The sequence below is a fragment of the Lissotriton helveticus genome, chromosome 1_1 (assembly GCF_964261635.1).
Source record: "Lissotriton helveticus chromosome 1_1, aLisHel1.1, whole genome shotgun sequence".
NCBI lineage: Eukaryota > Metazoa > Chordata > Amphibia > Caudata > Salamandridae > Lissotriton > Lissotriton helveticus.
The window spans coordinates 2,014,724,775-2,014,747,435 of record NC_136057.1 but is presented as its reverse complement, the minus strand read 5'-3'; the positions used below and the strand labels follow the sequence as shown (position 1 = coordinate 2,014,747,435).

General features: G+C 50.3%; 1 protein-coding gene across 1 annotated transcript in view; it reads left to right on the top strand.

The window, feature by feature from the left end:
* Positions 1-1,182: 1,182 nt before the first annotated feature.
* LOC144776241 (putative ferric-chelate reductase 1) overlaps positions 1,183-22,661 on the top strand; it is a 605,038-nt gene continuing 583,559 nt past the window's right edge. The window contains exon 1 of the mRNA XM_078659261.1: positions 1,183-1,202. The gene's annotated coding sequence lies outside the window, so the exon portion shown is untranslated. The remainder of the gene's footprint in view (positions 1,203-22,661) is intronic.

Here is a 22,661-nt window from a genome sequence, read left to right as displayed (position 1 = left end):
TGTCGGGGTACGGTTCGCTCGTGTATGACACCATTGTAATAGTGAGAGTGGCACACACACGCACATAATGTCGGGGTACGGTTCACTCGCGTATGACACCATTGTAATAGTGAGAGTTGGCGCACACACGCACGTAATGTCGGGGTACGGTTCACTCGCGTATGACACCATTGTAATAGTGAGAGTTGGTGCATACACGTAAAGTCGGGGTACGGTGCGTTTCACACGCTGTAGTGAATGCAGGGGTACGGTGCAAACGAGGATGTATATCAAGTTCTTGTCATTGCATACTTACATGAGCAGTGCCTAGGTGTGGCAGGCAGTGATATAGCACAGGGCATCTTATCCTGTTGCACAATCAAAGTGTGATGACCTGTTGACACATGTCATGTGTGATGGGGCAGTATGTGTTACACATCACCTTGACACTTGTCCCATATGTATCATTATGCGCATGTAGTCATGCATATCAACACTGGGATGGCACAATCATCACTACGGACACCTATCTCATGATGCCAGTGACCGGGGTACCTTCTGACTTGACAATTTAATGCTCAGCATGCCCCTATGTGATAATGTCATGTGTGTGTCATGTTAAAGATTGAGATAGCTGTTTGTGTTGCGTAAACTGCATCTGCTGTTGGTGCATCTATCATGGGTCTGTGTTGTGATTGAAATGGTTGTCCATGTACACACACCATGCCACATGTGCATTTCCACATATTTTGGGTGTGATGGCATCATACATCATTTCTCCCCAGGCATACATGTCTGCATCGTGACAATGGCTGTGGTGTTGCGTTCACACATGCACACCTCATTAGCAATTTGTCTGATGTGATATGTTGGAGTGCCAGCAAGCTGGCATATGTGTCCTGGATGTATTGCACACGCCCGACCCCATAGTGACTTGATGTGTACTAGCATTGTCACATGTGATCTGTAAAATGGTATTGTTGTTGGCTGACAGTTGTTCTCCATTCTTCCCAAATATGTCCTGCAGGGCACCGCCTCTACCAAGGCCTTTTCCTGACTTGGAGACCATGAGGGAACGTGATTGCATCCGACGTTACAGATTCACTCGAGAGTTGATTCAGAACTTGACGGTCAGGCTGGATCCACATCTCCAACCGCGACACAGGTATCCGACTGCGCTGACAAGCTAAAGGTGATGGCAGCCCTACATTTCTTTGCTACAGGTACGTTTCAATTTACCATAGCTGATGTGGGGGGGATTTCCCAAACCATGTTCAGCCGTGTTCTATGTGATGTTTTAGCTGCTATGTTGCAGCACATTGATGAGTTCATAAAATTTCCAACTGCACAAGAGTTGACAGATGTCAATGATGACTTCTATGCCCTTGGACGGATGCCACATGTCATTGGGCCACTGATGGAACACATGTGGCTTTGGTGCCACCACAGGCTCAGGAGCAGGCCTTCCGCAACAGGAAACATTACCACTCAATAAATGTCCTGGTGGTGTTTCTTGCTAACATGCTGATTTCCCTTGTTTGTGCACGTTTTCCAGGATCGTGCCATGATGCATTCATCATGAGGCGTAGTAGGGTACCACTGATGATGCTGCAGCTGCACAACGAGCGGGCATGTCTAGTTGGTGGGTAAACTCTGTTTGTCCTGTATGTCTCATTTTTGATTTTTGTCTGACGGCATCTCATTACACACTTATTTGCATGATGTTTATTTGTAGGAGACGCGGGATATCCCAACATGCCGTGGCTCATGACACCGCTCCGCAATCCCAGAACAGCTGCAGACCAGCGGTACAACAATGCACACGGGCAGACCAGGCGAGTGATAGAGCGGACGTTTGGACTCCTGAACTGCCGATTCCGGTGCCTTGATAAGACCGGGGGATCCCTTCCATATGCCCTGCAAAAGGTGTGTAACACTTTCATCGTGAGCTGCATGCTGCACAACATGGCAGTTGAGGAGGCTGTGCCACTCATCCTGGATCCTGATGAGCTGGAACATCCAACCGTTGAGGATGCCGGACTTGGCCACGATGAAAGTGATGAGGAGGAGGAGGATGATATCCGGAGTCAGCTCATACGCAACTTCTTCTCTTAATGGTGAGTCACTGTGAATTAGTGTGCAAGCTTGTAGCATAGAGTGGCATGTTTTGCATACTGTGTGTCAAACTGACTGTATGCGAAGTCACTTTGATGTATGTTGTGATGTGTCACACAAGTGCTGATGTAATGCCACACACATATGCAGAATGAGTGATCGTGGAATGTACATGTTTACTACATTGTTGGTGTATTTTACATGACCATGCCTGTAGGGTAATAATTTTGAACGTAACCCCTTGTGTGCCTGTTATTTCCAGGTTGCTCTGCCTGTTGTCTGTTCGTGTCATCTTAGTCCTCCTGCTTTTCCCCATGATGATTGCAACGTGTGACAAATCAGCGTTCCATGCAAGGACAAGTGGAAGTGTCAGTTCTGGTAAGAAATCCAAACAGGCTGTATTGGGTTGGTATGGTTTTGAAATGTGCGGGAACTGTTTCTGTGCATGTTGTTGAACCATACCTAGATGTCCCATTCCCATGGATAAAATTGCATGTTGCACCACTCCAATGACAGGACAGTCACCCTTCTTGACACTCATCTGTTGTGGACTTTTTACTCTGGTGAATGCATCAATGTGTGTAAACCTTGCCCCTGACACATTGCGGATGACACCGGTTGACATTGTGTGGGACATCTCAACCACAGGCTGTGTGTGGAATTGCAACCTCATTGTGTGCAGCAGGATGTGTCTGGCTCATCCCCTTCATCATGTGTGCCAGTACAGTTTGATTTGCAAACAACCATGTTGTGAAGTTGTGGGCCAGTGTATGTCCCACGTGTTCTGTCAACTGTCCTGTGAGTCTGTTCGTATAGATGCATTGCCCCTTGTGCCCGTATGTCATTTCACAGTCATGTCGTTACCTCAGTGCCGGTGGAGAACACTGCTTTGCAAGCCTTCTCTGTAAGTTGATGTTAACTTTCTATTCCCATGATGCTAGGAATGTAGCACTGATAACGTCACAACGTTGTGCTGTGGCAAATGTTAACACTTCCGTGGCACCAGTCGGGTGACGTCAATTCCAGGATTCTTTTGTGCTGTGCTGCATATCCTGGTCAGGGTAGGGGTGGTTTATTTGATTTGTTCTTCATTACTCTCTTTGGAGTTTGTTCCGACCTGCTTGTCATGTTAGGCATTGTAAGGCACAGTTGGAAGAGCCAATGACTGGCTCTTGCGGGGCTACCTTGTGTTTAGATTATTCCCTTCCTCATTGGATGAGCTTCTTACGGCTCTTGCAGGTGATGTGTAATTTTCCTTCATGACCGTCACTGTTTCCGAGGGCTAACTACGGATTGTGGGCTTTGTGTGAGTAACACTGCCACACATTCTATTTTCTGTAAGTTTGAGCCTCATTCATACACTGTGAATCAATTGATGACCGCATGGATCTCATTGCATTGAGGCAGGCCTGGTGAGCGTTACACCCCCGTCATTTAGGTGACAAACTCTGCTACCTTTTATGTGTCTGTGTCAATCATCAGATCCCGTATCATTTCCAAATATGTGATCCCAATTAGGATACAGTGGCTGTGGTCATACTTCACATGTGTAAATGTTACAGTATAGGTCCCGAGGTATTCTGTGAATCTGTGACAAGAAGTGTGGAATTCTTATGCTTGTTTACCTTTGTTTCAGATCTCCCTCCCTTCTGTTCCCATCCTCCCCTTCCCTCGCCTGATCACCCTTTTGTGTCTGTCATTTATACTCAGACCAAAGGGCTATCGGGAGATGGACCCCTTTCAACATCGCACAACTCTGAGGCTCAAAGGTACCGACAGTCCCAGGCTGTCGTGTGGCGATTGTTCCACCAGCACTACAGGTAACATCATTGCATGACTGTTATTTTAATCAGAGCAATGCCACTGGCCATGTACATTGGGCAAAGCAGCATGGCCTCATAGCAAACTTTAAATTTTTGTGTAGTAAATGTGTTACCCACAGTACATTGGGCCTCAGTACTGTCACCGCAGATCTTTTGCCAGTTTGCATGCGTCATCTATGTTATTATTTACAATGTTTGTACATATGTGGTTTTGTGTACTGTGGCAACATGCATGCTGTTTTTTTAATGGCTAATGATCCATATTGTGCATGATGTACATGGTTGTGTATGTATTGTTTAGCTAGCTACCCACAACAGGAAGGCAACACCAGATGACGCTGTGTGTTCTGTGCCCCCCTTGCCCTTTTGGTGCCTGATCCTGTGTCCATCATATTTTGTGAGTGTTCAACAATTTTCTTGCAGTGACCCATGAGTAACCAGACACTCCTTCCTTTCCATACACGTTACATAGTGCCTTGCAATAATCCTTCTCTTTGTGTACTAGTTTTGCATGTGTTCAGTCATTCCTGCTGCTGCCTCACCTGCGACACCACAACACCGACTGCCCTGATTATGCAACACACACGCCTCCAAGATGTTCCTTCATCCATCCATTCTTAAGGCATTCCGCAACTTGTCAATGCCACTGTTGCACCACCTCCGTGCCAAAGGCAGGACCATCAGCGCATGCAACGTGCACGGTGCAAGACCCTCTGGTCCTTCCGTGACAGAGAGAACACAACAGACTCATGCTCCTGCCACCATCCACAAAGTGTATGCCAGACATTCATCCACCTGGGATCAGGCAACCCTTAGGCACACACATGACAGCTTCGCAGGCTGTGTGTGCAACTCATACTGCCAACACCACGCTGCACCACATAACAGTGCATGTCAGTACAACCAGGTCATGTGCCTCATACTGCACACATGCTAATTCCACCAACAGCCCATTGTAATCTGTTAAGTCATCAACACAACAGCCCCACACATTGCCTTCATTACTGTGACCTGGTTGTACGCAACCTCAGCACACTACTTCTACATTGCCATCACAGACAGATAGTAGATCACCCGCAGGCACCAGACCAAGATTCCAGGAGTATGATTTGCCAGACTTTATGAGGTACACCCTCCAAGTCACATACAACACCAAGGACACACTCCGCATTGTGAAACATCTGCACCTCAGCTTTCACACCAACACCCGGACCACCCTCAGTGTAACTATTATCTACAGCTCTCCAAGCCTACACCCACAAATCTGCTAAGCCATCTACAATTATATTAATAGTCTTTAATTGGGCGCACATTTAACCCAACCGGCTGTTCTAGCGCTGTAATGCGCCAATGAGGAGTGAGCATACTGAGGAACAAGTAATGAAGCAGGCAAAAAGTACAGGTTGAAGGGCTTGGCAAGACTCACATTCAGACAGATTTATACCCAACGGAAGAGGTGGCTTAGTCCGATATTGGGTGGTTCCTACCTGTAATGTTTCACCTCCTGATCTCGGTTTATCAACCCCAGTACCAATGAGCAAGTGCTTGTTATTGGAACGTACAGATCGTGATTGACAATAAGGCCTGAGGCTCCTCCTAAGGTACACCGACCCACGGCCTTGTACGGGCATGAAGGCGAGTGTATGCGCATTGAAAGCTATTTGTGTTGCCATGGTCAGCCAATGGAGTAGTCGACGAAACGGGGAGATATGTCATCAAACTGAGACTCCACTTGTCATGCGGACAGCTGCATTTTTGTGCGTCTGGCATTTTGAATGTTGAAAATGGGAGGTGATCAGTGCGTGCACCACCGTTTTCTGTGGTACATTGTGCAGATAGCTAATAGATCTGTATATGATTAAAATGTTCCTAAAGAAGCAGCACACGCCTCTTGTACCTGTGTAGAAAATAATTGGGGGGCGCTACCAACCAGAATATAAGATCCTTAAGTATTGCCCGGCGGTGTCGCCTCTTGAACCCATAAAGAAGTTAAACTATTGAAGAGGCAGGCGCTGGAGACTGGAAGGCAGGAAACAAGGTTTTTATTCTCTCCGGAGGAGAACACAACGAAACGGACAGAAGGTATCGTTCTGAGGTGCTCTAACTGCATCCCTGAGGCCTGGCCTCTTATACACATGTTTATCTGTTTATTGCATGTAACACATTCTCGTCGATACTTTGATGTACGGAAAGACATCCTCAGAATCCCCCCCTTTCCCAGCCCGTTCCCACGCAAGGTTACAGTGGAAGTCCCCGCCCCGGTCACAACAGGTGATGATCATCGCGCAGCTGGATATTCCGCCGATTCACGGAGTGTGTGGGGTTTGATCGGGTCTCGTAGGGCGGGGGCTTTGATCAACCCGGGGATCCCTTGCTGGGGGGGAACTTTCTATTGTACGGGGAGGGGCAAGGAACAGAATCGGCAGAGCTGGGTGTCGGCCTGGGAACGAGGAAGACGAACGGGCACACGGGGAAAAGGGGTTTGCATCAAAGGGCCGGGGATCATAAATGGGAAGAAGGGAGGTGTCGCGCTGGGAACGAGGAAGACGAACGGGCACACGGGGAAAAGGGGTTTGCATCAAAGGGCCGGGGATCATAAATGGGAAGAAGGGAGGTGTCGCGCTGGGACCAGGACGAGGGCCTGGGGCAGAGCAGCGCTGAAGAGGGGTTTTATGATTCGCGGCAGGTGCAGGCAGGGGGGTTGTCAGTATGCGGGGGGGATGCCGGCGAAGCTAGGAGTGGGAGAGAGGCGCGCTGGCTCTCGGCGGGAGCAGGGAAGCCATGGTGTTCAAAATGGCGGCTGTTTTACGCGCACAAAAAGGTTAAGGAGAGCAAGAGGGCGCCGATAATGTTGACGGTCTTAGTCCAACTTTCAACAGTCCCCCCTTTTCAACATATCTAGCCACCTTGCTTTACTCAATGTCAATTTTCATCAAATTCCTAACTTCGGTATCATACAATGCTCTCATATGTTCGCTTCCAATGTCCACAGTTTTGGGAAAAATACAACTCGCACATAAAGAACACATAGGTGGCAAACATTGAATTCCTAAGCATAGGCCACATATTATAACTACGGTAATCAGGATAATGGTGAGCAGTCTCCAGCCCCAGCTTTTGACGGTGTCCCAGAACCAACCACCAAGCGACCATTCTTCTTGCTCTTGGTGAACTTCCGAAGAGAGTCTGTGAAGATGTTCGATGGCTTTGTACACTGAGGGTGAGTTGTCCGGTATGTATGTACAACAGCTGGACCCAATAATGCGGCATGCTCCTCCACGGTCCGCCAGAACCACATCTAGAACGAGGCGGTTCTGAAGAGCCACCAAACGGACCGCTTGGAGCTCGGCAGTGTTGTTGGCAAAGATGCCCGCTGTGATGTTCATGGTTGTCTCGACTGCCTGAGTCAAATGTCGGATGGCACGGCTGTTTGCCATCGGGCCCCAGAGGGGGACGAGTCCTTTCATAGCATCGAGGAACTGCGCCCCTGTTGAGTCGGCTTGCTCAACGTCTTTGGCTCGTTTTTGCCTGTGGTGATTCGCTGGGGCCACATAAGTTGGAGGAAGGACGAAGGAGATGTAGCAAGTGCCCCCCCAGCCTTTGGGGAGCCAGGTGTAGGCCTTCGTGCCGCAGATGAAATACATGTTTGGGGATGACACAAAGGAAGGTGGATCCGTGGAATCCAGAGTTCTGGTAAAGCGGCAAGCGCTGCGACCCACCAGTTGTGCCCCAAGTCCTTCTACACACATGTGGCCTGTGACGTTGATGACCATCAGGGCCACAGTCAGAGTGGCAGCCGTTCGTTTCCGCAGATAGGAGAAGGTGGGTCTGGTTGGATTGTTGAACACCTGCATTTCGATTCGTTCTTTAGCCGGGATGTCCATTTGGTTCGAGTCGCTGGGGGTCAGCGGGCAGAAGTGTGTCTTTGTCTTGTTTCGCCCGGCCCCATGAGAAGAATGTGCTGCAGTTCTGCTGGAGGTGGCATTGCCTGTATAGCTCTCTTGCAGGAGGATCAGCCAGGCAAGGCAGGAGCCGTGGACAGAGAAGGGTGAAGGGATGAATGGTATTGAATGTCCAGTGGCATGGGGTAGCAACCCACAGATCCAGCAGTTGGTGGTATTGGTGGCAAGATTGTGCTGGTGAAGTAGCTGCACGAAAGAGTTGTTCCAAAACTCCTTTCGCCTCTCTCTTAGTTGAGGAGAGAGCGAAATTAGATAATGTTCCTTCATGGTGGTAGGCTGAGCAGTGGTTAGGAATGTTTCGTGAGCAGGTGCGTGTTCTTCCATAATCCAGAGCGTAGTCATGAGGAGAAAACAGAGGAGGATTACGATGAAGAGTGCAATTGTCTTTGAGCTATGGAGTCTGTCTATTCTCGGATATCTGTAGTGGGTATTTCCTGCTGTCTCCGTCGGCTTCTTATTTGGCGCTTCCATCATCTTCTTATCTGGCGCTTCCATCATCTTCGTCTTCAAGGTGCTCGGTAGTGGGCAGGACCACAGACTTAGTTTTAGCTTCTCTCCGGGTAACCCTTGGTAGTTTGGGTCACCGTTCTGAGATCCTTTAACCTAGTCCGTGGCCTACTTAGCCGAAGCTCCCTCCTTTCGACGCAGGAAATACCCTTCTCGAGATGGCACAGTGGGGTCAGGATGTTTTGAAAGTTCAAGTGTCTCAGTATCAGGGTAGCAGTTCAACGATGGTCGGTCCTGGTTCAGGAGCTCTTCTTGGGTGTTGACGGTGTCTGTCGTGGCCAGGGCTGGAGAGACCTTTTTGCAGTGATGAGCGTGCAGCCAGTGTTTCTTCCCCTCCACTCGAAGTGCGGTCCGAGTGGTGATCAGCACTTGCCAGGGGCCCGTCCACCGGGGTTCCAAACTCTTTGATCGCTGAAAATTTCGGATCAGCACGAAGTCCCCCGGCTGGATGGCGTGACCCGGACCCCTGGAAGCATCGGGGATGGCCTGCTGCACCTGCTGATGAAGGACAGACAAAGTTTCAGTCAATTTGTAAGCAATGCCAATGGGAGGGCGTCTGGCCATTTCAGGCCCGTCGTAGCCACTATTTTGGCCAGTTTAAGCTTTAGTGTGGCATTGTGTCGTTCGACAAGCCCAGCAGATTGAGGGTGGAAGACTGCGTGGAATTTCTGTTTAATACCCAGCCCATTTAGGATGAGCTGGATAACTTTGGCTACAAAGTGGGGGCCATTATCACTCCATAAAACACGACAGAGGCCATAACGGGGGAAAAACTCCTTTAACAGAACCTTTGCAGTGGCCATAGCGGTGTTGTCACGGGTTGGATATGCTTCCACCCACTTGCTAAATGCGCACACCACGACGAGTACATATTTCAGGCCTTGGCATCTGTCTAGCTGGATGTAGTCCATCTGCAGGACTTCAAATGGGTGGTTTGGGACCCCAAATCCCCCCCGGGGTACTACAGTTCCTTTCCCGGGGTTGTGTTGCAGGCATATTAAGCATTGTTGGACCAGGCGTTTGGCGGAATCTGGGATCTTGTCATTGTGCCAAACCCTGGAGATAAGTTCGATCATGGGGGCTGATCCTATGTGGGCAGGGGAGTGTGCCATGGTTAATATGGGAATCAAGTACGAATCAGGTAGCAACCATCTGTTCGTGTCTTTTGTCCGCCAGCAGCCTTCATCGTCTTTCAATCCCACCCGTGTCCATTCAGTCAATTCGTGTTGTGTGCTAGCCGTTTGTATGTCTCTAATTGTGTCCTTGGCGTCAGTCCAGTTTTCTGCTTGTGACCTGGTCACGTACATATGTGTTGTCGTTCTATTTTCAGCTGTCGTTCGGGCGGTGATGTCGGCTAGTGCATTTCCCTGTCCAATAATGTCTGTCACTTTCTTGTGTGCCTGGCATTTGATAACGGCAAGTTTGTTGGGGAGGAGGACAGCTTCGATTAAGGCGGAGACTAAATCCCCGTGCAAAATGGGTGTGCCGTGTGAGGTCAAGTATCCTCTCTCCCTCCAGAGGAGCCCAAAATGGTGAACCACCCCGAAGGCATACTGGCTGTCAGTGTAAATGTTCGCTGTGGTTCCTGTTGCCAGGATGCAGGCTCGCGTCAAAGCAATCAGTTCCGCTGCCTGGGCAGATCGCTGGGTGATGCGGGCTGTTTCTACTACAGTTCGAGCCGTGGTGACTGCATAGGCAGCGGAAGTGGTACCGTCGGAGAGTTTGATGCAAGAACCGTCCACCCACAACTCCCCGTCGGGGTCAGGGAAAGCTGTGTCTCTGAGATCGACCCTACTCCTGGTCTGTTCGTCCGTAAGAGTCACGCAGTCATGTACGGGGTGCACATTGGGATCGTTCTCTGGCAAGGGTAACAGAGTTGCTGGGTTCAGTGTGGTGCATCTTTTTAGGGTGATATGGGGGGCAAGCAAGGTCAGTTCGTATCCAGTCAGTCGTGCACTCGTCAGATGTTGTGTCTTGGTTTGGTTCAGGAGGGTGTCGACTGCATGGGGTACCAGTACCGTGAGGGAATTCGAGAGTACAATCCCCTCACTCTGTCGGATAGAGACTGCAGCAGCAGCTACAGCTCGAAGGCAGGCAGGCAGGCAAGGCTCTGGCGACAGGGTCAAGAGTGGCAGAGAAGTAAGCGCACGGTCGTTGCTTAGGGCCGATGGCCTGGGTCAGGACAGATAAAGCGCACCCCTCCCTTTCGTGAGTGTAAAGGGAGAAGGGCTTTCTGTAATCAGGGGTACCCAGGACAGGGGCTGAGCAAAGAGCATCTCGCAGTTCTGTGAAGGAAGTTTGACACTCAGGAGTCCAAGGGAGTGGGAAAGGGACGTCTTTGTTTAGCAGAGAAAGCAGTGGTTTTACAACGAGGCTGAAGTTTGGTAACCATTGTCGGCAGAAGGAGGTGAGGCCTAATAGGGAGCGAACCTGCTTCTGGGTTTTAGGGACAGGGGTATCTAGAATGGTTTGGATTCGATCAGGGGTGAGTTTTCTTCCATCTTTGGACAAAAGGTGGCCTAGGTAAGTGACCTGGGGTAGGCAGAATTGCAACTTCTTCTTGGAGACCTTGTGGCCATTTTCCGCAAGGAAGTGCAAGAGTTGAATGGTGGCGGTAACCGCTAGGGGGGTGGTGTCGGCTGCCAAAAGGATGTCATCGACATATTGTACCAACACCACCCCGTCGGGTAACTGGACTTGGTCTAGTTGTCTTTTGAGGGCCTGGCTGTAGATGCTAGGGCTTTCCGTGTAGCCTTGAGGCGCTCGGCAAAACCTATATGAGCGGGCTTTTAGGGTAAAGCCGAAGAGATATCGGCTGTCTGGGTGGATGGGGATGGAGAAGAATGCGTTCTTGAGGTCGATGACGGAAAAGGTGGTGGCAGTGGATGGAATCAAGGTCAGGATGGTGGTGATGTCTGAGACCACAGGGTACTGGGGTACCACCACTTTGTTGATCTCTCGGAGGTCGATGATGAAACGGTATGCTCTCTCATCTCCCTCTCCCTGCTTCTTGATAATGGGCAAGATAGGGCTGTTGCAAACGTTGCTAACCACTTCCTCTACCACTCCTGCGTCTATCAGTGACTGGATAATCATTACCAATGCCTTCTCGCCCTCTGGCGATATCCGATATTGTGGGAGTTTTGGGAGTGTTGCGTCTGGTCGGACAGTAATGTGCACTGGGTCAATTAACATACGCCCTACGTCCGAATCCGCTTTGGCCCACAGATACGGAGGTAGAGTGTCAAGCAGGGACGCGTCAACGTCGGTGATGGAAAACATGTGTCGGGGGGAACAATGTCTAAGCAGAACGGGGTTGTCGTAAAGAAACACTCGAACTCCATCTTGAGAACACCTAATCGTCGCTCGGAAGTGTTTCAGTAAGTCAAGTCCCATAATGGCGTCAGGGCTATTGGAGGAAAGCAAGAACGTGGTGTCGGTGGTGTTGTTTTCTACGTCAAAGAGAATCGGGGCAGACAAAGGGTTGGTGGAGGGCGTTCCATCGAAACCTGTCGATGTTATGAGTGAGCCAGACAAGGGTGCCCTTGGAATCAGTCGTTTAGATAACGCACTACGTGTTGCGCCAGTGTCTACCAGAAATGGAGACTTGGTACCCAGGACCTTAGCAGTGACATAAGGGCCCTGCTGGTCAACATAGAGCTCGACTGGATCCCTCCCTCGCCCTCGGCTGTCCTATGCGAAGGTGTGAGTGTCGTCATAGTCAGATTGTTGATATTGGTTCTGCCTGGGTCGGTCGAACGTATTTGGTCTGTTTGATCTGTCATTAGTTGCGTCATTTGGGGGCCCTCGTTGTTGTCCCTTAGGTCTCGGTCCGTTTGCTACATCCCTGGGGTCTTTGTTTCTGATCATTTCCAGAAGAACTGGGCACTGGGATTTCCAATGGCCAGTCCCTTTGCAGAAAGCGCACTGGTCTTCTCTAAGGTCTGTGCGTCCACTGTAGGAAGTCAGAGTGCGGTCCTGGGGAAATGTAGTCTTAGGGACGTTTGTCTGGTAGTTTCCCCGGTATTGGTCTCGTCCTATAGTCACCCCTTGCAGTTTGGCAATCATCACCCTCTCTTTTAAGTCCTTCTTCTTTTTCTCTGTCGCCCTATCGTTTTCATTTTTCTGATGCTCATAATATTGGGCCATTTGGAGAATCGCTGTAGGTTTGGAGGCTGCCCAACTACTCTCGCTGGCCTGTAGTTTCTGGGAGATTTCCGATGATAGGCCCTTAACATAATTCTGGACAAACAGATGGTGTCCGGTTGCAGTGGTCATGTCCTGGCCGCTGTAATCGGAGAACACCGTTTCAAACCGGGAGAAGTATTCCGATACATCCTCCTGGGGTTTTTGGCGACAGGCTGTTACTATCGACCAGTCCACTTTCTTTTCTGGGATTAGGGTTTTTAATTTCTCTACGATTTTATCTGGGAGGTCTAGAATGGATTTCAACGGCTTTTGTCCTGGTCCCCGTTGTTTGTCCAGGTCATCGAGTTGTGACCAGGTATGTCCAAACAGCTCAAGGTGGTCGACTTTCCGGATTTGCTTCCACACATCAGCTGGTAGACATAACCCGAAGAACAAGTCGATGTCAGCCAGGGTCATGATCGTTGAACCCAGGGCTGTACCCAATTCAGTATAGAAGGCAGTGGGGTTTTTACGTAGGTCGGGTAGAGATTTCCGGAATGTCAGTATCTCTTGCCGGTCCCATGGCTGGTAGACCCAGTTGTATACTACCCTTCCCTTCGCATCTTGGTTGTTTGCATCATCGTGAGTCCCTGTACCCCGAGGAGGAACCCAGTAAGGGGCAGCCTCACGTATCGGCATCATGGTGTTAGATTGCTCGGTTGGTGGTTCGGTCACTACGGGGGCTGCGGATTTAGCTCCCGGCTTTCGTTCAGTGAGGTGGCGGAAAACCTCAAGCGTACGCGTAAGGAGGTCCGACACATCACACTCGCCCTCATCCCCGATATCGACCTTCCGGTACAGAGTCCTTAGGCTCTCGGGACCTTTGTCTCGATATCGGTCCTCGTATGCATTCAAGACATGATAACACAGTCGTACGGTAAAATGTCGTCTGTGACTCCCTGTATACGAGCTGAACATATCTGTGATGTACTCTTCATCATCCTTCCTTTCTACCAGTGTCCTTGCTATTTTGTCGATCCCCGCTCGCTCATCTTTGTCTAGTCTGTTTGTTCTTGCAGGGCCAGCCCCTCGAGTCTCATGGTCGTCTAACGTCGTTGTTGATGCGGGTTTTAACACAAGGGGTTCGGCTGGCACAGAGGCCATTGGGGCCGACGCTGTGGCGGTACCTTCGTTTGTACCTGGGGGTGGCGCGTGCTGCGCCACGGGTTGAGAAGGGGCATATGGAGGGGGCATGTAGATGATAGGAGGACCTAACAGCAGGTCCTCATTGGCTTGTCGTTTCGAGGGTAAATCAGGGTAGAGCATGGAGGGGGTTCTAACCGGACACTGGCTTGGCGTTTCCATTTCTAGTTTCTGTTTAGCTTTCTCTCTTTCCTTTATCTCTTTTTCTAGTTTCTGAGCAGCTAGGTGGGCTGCTTTTCGCAGCTCTTTTTCCAACCTACTCTCAGTTTTCTTTTTACGTTGTTCAGTTTCTTTTCGCCACATGCCGAAGCTGTCAAGCATAGTAGGTGTTGTCTTGTTTTTACCCAGGGCAGTTTCTAGCGTTTTTATTTTATCATCATCGAAGGATCCTATCAGGGGCCATTGACTTTCTTGACCCTTTTTTGTATATTTATGCCATAGTCTACTATAGGCTATAGCGGTCAATCCATGCTTCATGAACATGTCCTTATTAGGGGTGCCTTCCAGTGGGGCTGGATGGTCCATCTCTAATAGGCGGTCCGGGCTAAACAGGCTACTAATCAGTGGGGAGAAGACAGACATGACGGCTCGTAACGAGGGACTAAAAAGTCAGCACTGCCTATCTTATCACTAGGTGCAAAGACTGGACAGAATATTTCTATTCTACGTTGTTTGCAGGCAGTGAATACCTCATGGATCAAAAATAACAAAAGACCAATAAATAACAATGGGGAGAATGAGCAGGTCCGCAAAGATCTGCGTTACCTACCCTTTTCACTATCTGCAAAAAGGGTGGTCTCTTCCCTGTTTGCAGACAGGGAATCTCCAGGAAACAATAGTTTTGCGAACAACAGTTCAGTTTCAAGTGATTATTGAGTGGGGGAGAAAAAAATAAGCACGGCTGCTGCCCTACCTATCCTCCACTGCTTGCAAAGAGAGAGCCCGTTGTTTCTCCGTTTGCAGACAGTGAATCTCCAAATAAATAAAAAGAGCAATACTAGTATTTTTAAACAAACAAGCAATCAAGCAATTATTTCGCGACTTGTCGTGGTTACACGACCTTACCCGGACCGCATGGACAGTTTCCTGTCTTCCGAATCCAGCGCCCGATCGTCCTCTCTTCTTCGTTATCCTCGCGGCACTCCTGATGGTTCCCAGTCAGGACCGTAGATCACTCGAGAGAGGTCTGTTCGGAACCAGTGAAGTTCGGATGATCGGCTGTCAGACGAGGGTCTATCGGACAGACGCGTTCCCGATCGTTGCAGTCGTTCACTTTGTCGTCAGGACCTCTCCCACTGGATCCATGGGTCGCTGATGGGCCCCACGTTGGGCGCCAATTGTAGAAAATAATTGGGGGGCGCTACCAACCAGAATATAAGATCCTTAAGTATTGCCCGGCGGTGTCGCCTCTTGAACCCATAAAGAAGTTAAACTATTGAAGAGGCAGGCGCTGGAGACTGGAAGGCAGGAAACAAGGTTTTTATTCTCTCCGGAGGAGAACACAACGAAACGGACAGAAGGTATCGTTCTGAGGTGCTCTAACTGCATCCCTGAGGCCTGGCCTCTTATACACATGTTTATCTGTTTATTGCATGTAACACATTCTCGTCGATACTTTGATGTACGGAAAGACATCCTCAGAATCCCCCCCTTTCCCAGCCCGTTCCCACGCAAGGTTACAGTGGAAGTCCCCGCCCCGGTCACAACAGGTGATGATCATCGCGCAGCTGGATATTCCGCCGATTCACGGAGTGTGTGGGGTTTGATCGGGTCTCGTAGGGCGGGGGCTTTGATCAACCCGGGGATCCCTTGCTGGGGGGGAACTTTCTATTGTACGGGGAGGGGCAAGGAACAGAATCGGCAGAGCTGGGTGTCGGCCTGGGAACGAGGAAGACGAACGGGCACACGGGGAAAAGGGGTTTGCATCAAAGGGCCGGGGATCATAAATGGGAAGAAGGGAGGTGTCGCGCTGGGAACGAGGAAGACGAACGGGCACACGGGGAAAAGGGGTTTGCATCAAAGGGCCGGGGATCATAAATGGGAAGAAGGGAGGTGTCGCGCTGGGACCAGGACGAGGGCCTGGGGCAGAGCAGCGCTGAAGAGGGGTTTTATGATTCGCGGCAGGTGCAGGCAGGGGGGTTGTCAGTATGCGGGGGGGATGCCGGCGAAGCTAGGAGTGGGAGAGAGGCGCGCTGGCTCTCGGCGGGAGCAGGGAAGCCATGGTGTTCAAAATGGCGGCTGTTTTACGCGCACAAAAAGGTTAAGGAGAGCAAGAGGGCGCCGATAATGTTGACGGTCTTAGTCCAACTTTCAACACCTGTGTGGGAAGGGATAGCTGATTGTCCCATCTAACTCGCAGATCACTGACCAAGTCCTTGTGTGCCGGAGCAATGGACAATTATTGTGGCCATCAAAGATTGTAAGGGAGGGCAGACGGTTTGTTTAAGGGTATAGGACCTAGGTGTTATCTGGATTAGGTTTCAAGACAATGTGGTCCACCCAGGCCACATATTTGAGACAATTTTGGAGTGGCTCAACATTTGCTGCTCAAACAGGATTTTAGGTGATTAGGACCAGAAGATCATCAGCATATGATGAGATTGTAACTTCAGACATGCCAAACGATTCAACCAGCAGGCTTAAGTAAATATGACAATTCTGAAAAGTTCAGAGCAGAGTCGTGCGGCACACCCCACTTCAGTGGTTAGACTGGGGATAAGAATGGATTGGTCCAGACCTGGTGTGTGCGGTCAGATAGTTAGGACAATACCCAGTTCAGCACTGAGGCACCCACACCTATGGTCTTGATGCCGTTCAGAAGGATGGGACGGTCGACGGTGTCAAATGCTGTGACCATGTCTAACAGTACCGACGGCACATTGAAACCTTCGTCGACCTGCCAGCGTATAGAGTCTGCCATTTCAATGAGGGCCAACTGCATACTATAGCCGGGATGGAAGCTGGATTGGGAGTCGTGAGGGAGGCTATTATTGTCAACAAAGTGCATCAGTTGCTGCCTGGAAAATGGAAATGAAATCTTGGCCCGAACTGATAAATAGAGTTCAGTGTATGATTGGAAGGATCTTCAGGATCTGTGTTGCCTTTACTTAAGATGGGCGGGAGTAACAAGTCTCTCCACGCATCCGGATTAGAGCCCGATCTGAGGTACAGGTTACAAATGGTGTCCAAATGGTGATTGGGAATCTTAGCAAGGATGTTGTATTGCTTGGCGGGCAAGGGGTCAGTAGGGGAACTGGATTGACACATCTGGTAATCGAGCAGAGAGGCTTCACCAATAATTGTGTCAAAATCTGAGAGCACTGAGCTTGGAATCGACATTACTGATTGCTCCTCGGACATTGGAGTACTACATCAGCACGCAGGGCCACACATACACAGACTACATGGGTCAGAGGTACAGCCAGTCCTGGGTGGATGAAAAGCTCACCACCATCCAGCATTGATACGTCAACGTTTGCATCCAGTTCTCCAAGTGAACACCATCACTACCTCATGCTGCTTGTCCCTCCACATTCAGGAAATGATCTTCAGATAAATCCACTCCTAGTCAAGACAGACAGCCACCCAGGTCCACGACACCAGCCAGCTCTACTATGGCAACAACCTCTACGCAGGAACAAGAGCCAGACTCCAGCGGTACTTGTGCACATCCAGGGTGCATGCGCACACCTCATCCTCAACATCCCCTGCCACAGCCACATGACCGTCCACCTGAGATACGTACAATAGTCCCACAGTCAACTGCAGGAACACCTTCATACTCCTCTGCCACACTCAGTAGGCACTCCACAACCCATGCCAATAAAAGCAGAAATATGTACGTCTGCCATCCAACACCCCATTGCCCAAAGTCCGTCCACGCACCCTTGCCCTGGGCACCATTCATCACATCCACAGTACTACTGCATGTGGGTGATAGTTCTCCCACCTCAACAAACAGACCTGATACTCCCTCCCTGGACACCTACACATTACACATGACCTCTACACATTCATGGGACTCTTTGGTAACTGTCTGTCATAGCAGTATGGCAAGCCACCCCCCTCCCCCTCAGCAGATAGTAACCATCACGGGTGAGTATTGCCCTCCATGTATGTAGTTGATGATACATTGTGACCTATGTGTGTCCTCAACCGGACTCAGACTCCAGCGTATGGATGGCTTTAGTTTGTTGTACACTCTGGCATACTTTGACATATCCCCACACGTATGTGGTTGAGTCTGGGTAAAATAATTTCAACATCAATGTGTACAGTGGTTGTTATCTTTATTTAAACATCTTGTGCGTGAAATGTGAGTAGGTGGTAGGTGCTGTACAAACATTTTGGGAATCCAAAGTTCACAGAGGGAGATGTGATGCCTTGCAGTTTGAGTCAACAGAGTCAAGACCACATTGCTTGGCATCATTGGTCACACTGCGACCAGCAAATCCATGTGGGAGAGTGGGAAAGTTAATAAGCTGATGCTGTTGCACACAAAGGCAAGATGCCAGACCAGGTGACCTGGGAGATGCACATGGCCCACTGCCTCTCAACGTCTTCTCCGTGGAAGACCCACCTTCCTTGGGGGACCCTCATATGCAGGCCTTGATGATGCCTGGGACGCTCCGTCAGACGATTCCGCCTCCTCCCCCCTCCCTGTGCCTGTTGGCAGTCTTTGCCCCGAAGTTTCTGGCCTGGTGACACAGGGAGGGTGCTGCATGTTGTCAGCTATCTGACGGAGTGAGTGGTTTATGTCCCTCTGCACCGCCAAGAGCTCAGCCAGTCTTGCCTCCATCCGTCCTTGGTGTCATCATTGACTGGCTTGTTGCTCGGCCTGCTGCTTTGTAAAGTCAACGAGGGCCCCCACTCCCTGGCTGAACTCCCTGGTGTCCCGCCGGTATACCTCCATGATGTTTCTCAGCTCAGATATACGGGCCCTGCAGCTTGCTGGTCAGGTTCTCACCTCTGCCTTGTTCCACTCCCACCACCCCTGCCCACACGAGCCTGGCCTGCTGTTGTGGGCACATCGGGTCGCCGGGACCCCTGTGGGTTGACAGTGGTGGTGTTGTCTGCCACCTCCTGGGTGCCCGGCAAACCTTGTCCCTCATTGTCAGACTGGCTTAGTTGTGGATCGTAGGCAGGGCTCCGAGCTGTCTGCTGGGATGTGGCAGGAATGGGTGTGGTGGTTGGCGCAGATGGCCCTGATCCAGCTGCTGCACGGGTTTGGGATCCAGAGGTGCCAGGTTGGTCGGGGTCATCCGTGGAGTGGTGAGAGGTGTCGCTGTTGGTGGGATCAGGATCTTGCGGAGCCTGGGACTGTGATCCATCTCCCCCCTGGTTGGGGGTAGATACCGCACGTTGCCCTGGTGGGTGTGAGAGACAGCAGATGTTAATGCCATGTCATGCAACATCAAATTTCCATATACATTGTGGTTGTCACTGTGCCACCTGCTTTGGTTTTTTATGAATGTTCACTTGTGGATGTTTATTTTGTGGGGTCAGATTGATCTGTGCTCAGGAATCATTGACATGTGAGGGTCTATTTACAATGACTGGCACAGCCAGGCATATCAGCAGGGATTTGGCATTCATCATGCACCACAGCTATGCCAGCATGGATGCAACACATTAACACTGTGGATCACCAAGGTGGGAAAACAGAACAGCTGCGTCACGTATCTGTGCCATGGAAGTGGCACATTGCTGTAGTTGTGTCGCTGGCACAAGACAGATCCTGCTATGCTCTGTGTGGGCCTATCTGCACAATGCTGTGTCAATCCTTACGTCTGCTTCAATCATGCACAGGGTTTTGAGGCAGCATGTGCATAGGAGTGACTGAGTGAAATCTTTAAGATTACAGTCAGCCACTTTTAGGAGGTGTTGCTGCGCCATGACGGGCAACCACCGCATACCACACCACGACCAGTACGCCTACTTCTGGCGCTGGGCTTTAGAACGTAGCACATCTCCCAGATGCATCACCTTGACATTACCCAGCACCATGGCACACATTTTTTGCATCCGCTGCGACACTGGGGTGAAGCTACGGCATTGTGATATAAGCGCAAGGGACTTGTGAATCAGCACTTTGCATGTTTTGCTTGGATGCTTCATCAGTTCTGTATTTGTTGTGTTACATGATGATTGTGACAGTGGGCCTTCCATTGCCTGTCCTAGGTGGCTATGTATATGTAAGGGGTGTGTGTGTGACAAGCCGTGCTGGTAGTTTGAGTCAGGTTTGCAACTGGCAATCCCTCGTGGTGTGGCAGTTCCCCCATAGAGCATGCTGCCGTGACAGGGGTTGTGAGTTCCTGTGCAAGATATCTGACCTAGTTGTCCTGGTGTTGGTATTTGCACTGGTCACAGGAGGGCCTTGTGCTGCCTACACCAGGGCCCAGTGTCAGCTATGTTGTCAGTACTTTCACACTCCCTGTACATTGAGCATGGTGCATGGGTGTGTACCTGGGCCATATGGGATGAGTGCAATTGTGCATGGACGTACACAGTATTGTTGATAGGGGTGACCAACTTTTTAGATTATTCACAATCCCCCTTGCACCGTCCTACACTCCCACTTGCACCCTTCACAGCCTCCCCCTTGCAGCCTCCTGGTCATCCCCCTTACACCTTTCAGGCCCTACCCCTTGCACCCAACTCCATACTGTTGGGCACTGCTGGTAGTCATATCCACCCACCCCCATACTGTTGGGCACTGCTGGTAGTCATATCCACCCACCCCCATACTGTTGGGAACTGTTGATAGTCATATCCACCCACCATCATACTGTTGGCCACTGCTGGGAGTCCTGTGCAGCCACCCCTCTTATGTCTGGCCACTGCTGGTAGTCATATCCACCTACCCCCATATTGTTGGCCACTGCTGGTAGTCATATCCACCCACCCCTGATATGTGTCACCACTGCTGGGAGTCCCCCATGTTACATGAATTGTTTTTAGACTCACCAGGCTCCACAACTCCTTCAGTTCCATGTACTCCCACCGGTGGTAGCAGGGCCATGACCGTCTCCTCCCTGGGCTTGTACTGTACTGGTCTGTGGTGACCACCACCTCCAGTGTGTTGGATCTGGGCTTAGTCCTCATCCATCTTGCGCTACACCATCCACCGTAGATCGTATCACCTGGCCTGGCAAATTGTCCTGGTGCGCCTGATGGGTGCAACAGCATTGACCCTATTGACGATCCTCTCCCACATGCGTGTTTTCTCAGGTATGCTGGTATGTCTGACTAATTTGCGAAATCGCGATACGCGAATTAACGCGAATTCGTAATTGCGATTCGCAAAATCCACCAAATTCCGCGAGCTTGCGAATTATTTTTTTTGCAAGTTCGCAAGATTTTTTTTACTTTTTGGGGAACGCGAACTTGCGCACACGGTCGTAACGGTCGCGAACATATTGTTTCCACTTAACCAGCCTGCTCGCGATGCCCTTTTCCTGTTTCGGGTCGCAATGACGTGTTCGCATTTGCAATTTCCGGTTTCGGGTCGCAATGACGTGTTCGCGATCGTGGCGTCGCTCGGCCAGCTACCAAAATCTCACAGCGCACGCGAACAGGGAGGAAAACTCATCAGCGAACACAGAATCATGGTAAGTCAAAGCCGCGCGCGCGAGATTGTATTTTTGCCACGCGAACAAGAAATAAGAATCCACCAATTCGCCAATTGCGGATTTTTGGGCAATTTCGCGCGAATCACGAAATTGCCAAAAATCCGCTTGTTCCGCGAGCGGAACTAATTTTCTGCCCATACTTTTTTTTTGTTTCTTCCTAAATTGGGTACAATTCTGTAAGCTGCGCAAAGCGTTTCCTGAGATAGAGGGGACCATACACATAGAGCGCAGCATGAGCCGTTACCAAGGCCTCAAAAGGGACCCTTGCCTTCACCGGTAACCAGTGCATATTGCGCAGATGTTGCCTGGCAGTGGTACATTTGGGAAGGCCAAGAAGCAGATGGGCAGCTGCATTTTGTACCACCTGAAGTCTGTCCTTTAGGTAGGAGGGAAGGCCCACATACAGTGCATTAGCGTAATCAATGCAGGAGGTAACAAGAGCTTGGACGACTGCTTCTTTTGCTGCTAAGGGTAAGAGGTACAAAAGGGGGTGGTGATGGACGGAGCATCAGAACCAATCAAACACTCACACCCAGTCAAAAGATCTGGGTTTGATCCATCACCGTTCTTTAGCCCACTCTGCCACCCCAGTTCAGACATGGCTATATGCAAATCAGTCTGACCCTGTGCCTCATGGGAACAGTCCAGCCCGAACTGCCAAGTCATGCCTTCCCTGGACCGGAAACAAGCTTCCGAAGACCGGTTTCTGGCATTCCAGCCGTCTTCAGCCCGGCTTGCTTGAATCCAGTGGCAAAGTGAGCAAGGGGCTCATGTCTGAGCATACCCTGCCACACTTATGGCGGCCAAAGCGGTACAAAAGGGGGTGGTGATGGACGGAGCATCAGAACCAATCAAACACTCACACCCAGTGAAAAGATCTGGGTTTGATCCATCACTGTTCTTTAGCCCACTCTGCCACCCCAGTTCAGATATGGCTATATGCAAATCAGTCTGACCCTGTGCCTTTTTTGCAATTTTCACCCCAAGTGGGCTGGGTATGCTCAGACGTGAGTCCCAGGCTCTCCACACCACTGGAGTCAAGCTATCCAGGCTGATAGACAGAAACCGGTCCTTGGATGCTTGATTCCGGTCTGGGAAAGACATGGCTTGGTATTTCGGACTGGACTGTTCCCATGAGGCACAGGGTCAGAGCTGATTTGCATATAGCCAGTGTCTAACCCAGGGTGGTGTGGAGTGCAAAAAAACGATGGATTTAGGCCCAGATCCTTGTACTGGGGTGAATGTATGACATTGTTCTACATTCTGTCCATCAACTGTGTTTTTGCAAGGGTAAGAGGGGCAGAAATTTTCTG